Genomic DNA, 6,000 nt, shown 5'->3' with positions numbered 1-6,000 from the left:
TGTAGGTTGTGGCGATGTCCGAAGCGGAAGATTAGGGGTTAATAAGTATAATGTAGGTGGCGGCGATGTTAGGGGTGGTAGATTAGGGGTTAATAATATTTAACTAGTGTTTGCGAGGTGGGACTGCGGCGGTTTAGGGGTTAATATGTTTATTCTAGTGGCGGAGATGTCCGGAGCGGCAGATTAGGGGTTAAAAATTTTATTATAGTGTTTGCAATGCGGGAGGGCCTCGTTTTACGGGTTAATAGGTAGTTTATAGGTGTTAGTGTACTTTTTAGCACTTTAGCTATGAGTTTTATGCTACAGCGTTGTAGTGTAAAACTCATAACTACTGACTTTAAAATGCATTAGGAATCTTGTCGGTAGAGGCTGTACTGCTCACTTTTTGGCCTCCCAGGACAAACTCATAATACCAGCGCTATGGAAGTCCCATAGAGAAAAGGGTTTACGAACTTTACGTAAGTCGGTTTGCGGTAAGGCCAGAAAAGTGTGCGGTGCCCTTATACCTGCAAGACTCGTAATACCAGCGGGCTTAAAAAAGCAGCATTAGGACCTGTTAACGCTGCTTTTTCACCTTACCGCAAAACTTGTAATCTAGGCATATGCTACCCATTGCCCCTAAAGGGGCATTTTTATGGGCATTGCCCTTAAAAGTGCATTCAGCTCTTTTTCATTGCCCTAAAAAGGACATTTAGCTCTTTTTCAAATTGCCCAAACCCTAATCTGGAAAAAAAAACACCCCAAAAAAATAAAAAAAAATACCTAACCCTTACCCCAGAATATCTACTCACGGTTCCTGAAGTCCAGACATCCATCTCCATCCAGGCGGCGACATCTTCATCCATCACGGGGGCGTCTTCTATCTTCATCCCGGCGGAGCGGCGAAGACATCCAGCGCTGAGCGTCCTCTTTATACGGCCCCCGCCGTACACTGAAGCTTCAATGCAAGGAAGCTGTTTCAAAATGGCGTACCTTGCATTCCTATTGGCTGATTTGATTCTTCAAATTCAAATCAGCCAAAAGGATGAGAGCTTCTGAAATCCAATTGACTGTTCAAAACAGCCAATAGGATGAGAGCTACTGAAATTTAAAGTGCTGTTAACTTTAGGGCAATGCCCTACAAAAGGCCCCTTTAAGGGCTATTGGTAGTTTATTATAGATTAGGGTTTATTTATTTTGGGGTGGGTTTATTTTTTAAACGGGGTATCAGAATAGGAATATTTTTTATTATTTTGGATAATTTTGTTTGTTATTTTTTGTAATGGGATTTTTTTTATTTTTAATGGTCTGAAAAAAGAGCTCAATGCCCATACAAATGCCCTTTTTGGGGCAATGGGTAGATTAGGTTTATTTTTATTTTGTGGGTTTGGGGGTGGGGGTTTGTAATGTTAGGGTGTGTTTGTTTTTATTTTTTTGCAAAAGAGCTGTTAACTTTAGGGCAATGCCCTACAAAAGGCCCTTTTAAGGGTCCTTGGTAGTTTATTATAGATTAGGGTTTTTTTTTATTTTGAGGTGTTTTTTTTTTTTTAAACGGGGTATTAGAATAGGAATACTTTTTGGATTGGATAATTTGTTTGTTATTTTTTGTAATGGTATTTTTTTATTTTTTTTGCAATTTTAGTTTTAATGTTTTAGTAATCTTAGGTTTTTTTATTTTTAGTAATGTTAGTTTTTTTATTTTTAGTAATTTTAGGTATTATTAGTGTAAGCTTAGGTTAGGTAAGTTTGTATTTATTTTAACTAGGTAGTTATTAAATAGTTATATTGTAGCTAGCTTAGGTTTTTTTTTTATTTCACAGTTAAGTTTGTATTTATTTTTAAATAGGTAGTTAGTTAATAATTGTAACTTTAATTTAGGTCTATTTTAATTATGTTAAAGTTAGGGGGTGTTAGGTTTAGGGGTTAATATAGTTTAATTTAGGTTGTTGCGATGTGGGGGGGCGTCAGTTTAGGGGTTAATAGGTTTAGTTAGTGTTGGCCTTGTGGGTGTACGACAGTTTAGGGGTTAATAGGTTTATTTAGTGTTTTAGTTAGTGTTGGTGATGTGGGTGTACGGCGGCTTAGGAGTGAATAGGTTTAATTAGTGTCTGCGATGTCGAGGAACTGTGGTTTAGGGGTTAATAGGTTTCGTTAGTGTCAGCGATGTCGGAGAACTGCGTTTTAGGGGTTAATAGGTTTAATTAGTGTCGGAGATGTCGGGGAACTGCAGTTTAGGGGTTAATAGGTTTAGTTAGTGTTGTCAATGTTTGGGAACGGCGGTTTAGAGGATAATAGGTTTATTTAGTGTTTTAGTTAGTGTCGGCGATGTCAGGGAACTACGGTTTAGGGGTTAATAGGTTTAGTTAGTGTCAACGATGTTGGGGAATGGCGATTTAGGGGTTAATAGGTTTATTTAGTTTTGGCAATGTGGGGGGCTGTGGTTTAGGGGTTAATAGGTTTAGGTAGTGTTGGCGATGTGGGGGGATGGCGGTTTAGGGTTTAATAGCTTTATTTAGTGTCGGCGATGTGGGTGGGCGGGTGGCGGCGGTTTTAGATCATTTTGTTTCGGCAATCGTCGGTATATTAGTTCTGCTAAGTTAAATAGTTTCTCTCAGATCCTTTCGTTTTTTTCAGATCCATTCTTTATTAATATGCATTATTCTATTTTAAACTTCAGAATAGAATAATGCATATGAATAAAGAATGGATCCAAAAAAAACAACGGATCCGAAAAAACGATTTAACTTAACATAACTCATTTGCCTAAACGATTTTTTTTTTTTTTTTTAAACTTAACTAAACTAATTTCCCGAAACTAAATTATTTAACTAATGAAAACAAAACAAAACTTTTAGCGTTGCACATGTCTATGGCTTGCACTTTACCCTCTGCAATATATATCCTCCGAATCAGTTTCAACCCCTTTTTTGGGGAGGATTATATGCCAAACTTATTAACTCAATTAATTCTAAAATTATTTTAGCCGGAGACTTTAATGCAGTATTCAACCCACTCTTAGATCAACTCAAACACAAAAATCTCTATAGGTACAGTAGAGAATCTAAATGCCTAACTAACGGTTAGATTACGAGTCTTGCGTTATGAGTAAAAAAGCAGCGTTAAGGCTCATATCGCTGCTTTTTTACTACCGCTGCTATTACGAGTCTTGCAGATTTAGGGGCACCGCACACTTTTTTGGCCTTACCGCAAATCAACTTACGCAATTTGCGTATAGTCTATTTTCAATGGGACTTCCTTAGCGCCAGTATTACAAGATTTTTGTTTACGCCAAAAAGTGAGCGGTACAGCCTATCCCATCAAGATTTGTAACGCATTCTAAAGTCAGTAGTTATGAGTTTTACATTACAACGCTGTAGCATAAAACTCATAACTAAAGTGCAAAAAAGTACACTTACACCCATAAACTACCTATTAACCCCTAAACTGAGGCCCTCCGGACATCGCCACCACTATAATAAACATATTAACCCTCAAACCGCTGCACTCCCGCATCGCAAACACTAGTTAAATATTATTAACCCCTAATCTGCCGCCCCAAACATCGCCGCCACCTACCTTCATTTATTAACCCCTCATCTGCCGCCCCCAACGTCGCAGCCACTATACAAAATGTATTAACCCCTAAACCTAAGTCTAACCCTAACCCTAACACCCCCTAACTTAAATTTAATTAAAATAAATCTAAAGAAAACCTACAATTAATAACTAACGCCTAGATTTAGAGTTCTGCGTTAGCCGTCAAAAGCAGCGTTAAGGGGTCCTAACGCTGCTTTTGGCCGCCCACTGGTATTTAGAGTCAGCCAGAAAAGGGTCTAACGCTCACTTCCCTACCGCAATTCCAGGCTACCGCAGATCCCCTTACACCAATTGCGTATCCTATCTTTTCAATGGGATCTGCCTAACGCTGGTATTTGGAGTCTTGGGAGAAGTGAGCGGTAGACCCTCTACCGACAAGACTCCAGCCACAAAAAAAAGTAAGTAGTTAAGAGCTTTATGGGCTAACGCCGGAATATAAAGCTCTTAACTACTGTGCTCTAAAGTACACTAACACCCATAAACTACCTATGTACCCCTAAACCGAGGCCCCCCCACATTGCCGGCACTCTAATAAAAAATGTAACCCCTAATTTGCCGACCGGACACCGCCGCCACCTACATTATCCCTATGAACCCCTAATCTGCTGCCCCTAACATCGCCGACCCCTATATTATATTTATTAACCCCTAATCTGCCCCCCCCAACGTCGCCGCTACCTAACTACACTTATTAATCCCTAATCTGCCGACTGGACCTTGCTGCCACTATAATAAATGTATTAACCCCTAAACCACCGCACTCCCGCCTCGCAAACACTAGAATAAATAGTATTAACCCCTAATCTGCCCTCCCTAACATCGCCGCCACTTACCTACAATTATTAACCCCTAATCTCCCGCCCGCACTTTCGCCGCTACTATAATAAAGTTATTAACCCCTAAACCTAACTCTAACCCTAACACCCCCCTAACATAAATATAATTTATATTAAACTAAATAATATTCCTATAATTAACTAAATTATTCCTATTTAAAACTAAATACCTATCAAATAAACCCTAATATAGCTACAATATAATTAATAATTACATTGCAGCTATTTTAGAATTTATATTTATTTTACAGGGAACTTTGTATTTATTTTAACTAGGTACAATAGCTATTAAATAGTTAATAACTAGTTAATAGCTACCTAGTTAAATAAATACAAAACTACCTGTAAAATAAATTCTAACCTAAGTTACAATTAAACCTAACACTACACTATCATTAAATAAATTAAATAAATTACCTACAATTACCTAAAATAAAATACAATAAAATAAACTATTCTATAATACAAAAAAACAAACAAACACTAAATTACAAAAAATAAAAAAGAATTACAAGCAGTTTAAACTAATTACACCTAATCTAAGCCCCCTAATAAAATAAAAAAGCCCCCCAAAATAAAAAATTCCCTACCCTATTCTAAAATACAAAAGTAATCAGCTCTTTTACCAGCCCTTAAAAGGGCTTTTTGCGGGGCCTTGCCCCAAAGTAATCAGTTCTTTTGCATGAAAATAAAAATACAATACCCCCCCCAACATTACAACCCACCACCCACATACCCCTACTCTAAACCACCCAAACCCCCCTTAAAAAAAACCTATCACTAACCCCCTGAAGATCTCCCTACCTTGAGTCGTCTTCACCCAGCCGAGCCGAATTCTTCATCCAAGCGGAGCAAGAAGATGTCCTCCATCCGGTAGAAGTCTTGATCCAAGCTGCAAAGAAGAGGTCCTCCATCCGGGCGAAGTCTTGATCCAAGTGGCAAAGAAGAGGTCTTCCATCCGGGCGATGTCTTCTTCCAAGCGGCATCTTCTTTCTTCCGGATCCATCTTCATCCCGCTGACGCGGAACATCCTCCTTCCCCGACGGAATAACGACGAATGAAGGTTCCTTTAAGGGACGTCATCCAAGATGGCGTCCCTTCAATTCTGATTGGCTGATGGAATTCTATCAGCCAATCAGAATTAAGGTAGAAAAAATCTGATTGGCTAATGCAATCAGCCAATCAGATTGAAGTTCAATCCGATTGGCTGATCCAATCAGCCAATCGTATTGAACTCACATTCTATTGGCTGTTCCGATCAAGGAACCCTTAAAGGAACCTTCATTCGTCGTTAGTCCGTCGCGGAAGGAGGATGTTCTGCGTCGGCGGGATGAAGATGGATCCGGAAGAAAGAAGATAGAAGATGCCACTTGGAAGAAGACATCGCCCGGATGGAAGACCTCTTCTTTGCCGCTTGGATCAAGACTTCGCCCGGATGGAGGACCTCTTCTTTGCCGCTTGGATCAAGACTTCTACCGGATGGAGGACATCTTCTTGCTCCGCTTGGATGAAGAATTCGGCTCGGCTGGGTGAAGACGACTCAAGGTAGGGAGATCTTCAGGGGGTTAGTGATAGGTTTTTATAAGGG

This window comes from Bombina bombina, chromosome 2 (assembly GCF_027579735.1).
Source record: "Bombina bombina isolate aBomBom1 chromosome 2, aBomBom1.pri, whole genome shotgun sequence".
NCBI lineage: Eukaryota > Metazoa > Chordata > Amphibia > Anura > Bombinatoridae > Bombina > Bombina bombina.
Note: the sequence above shows the minus strand (reverse complement) of the source record.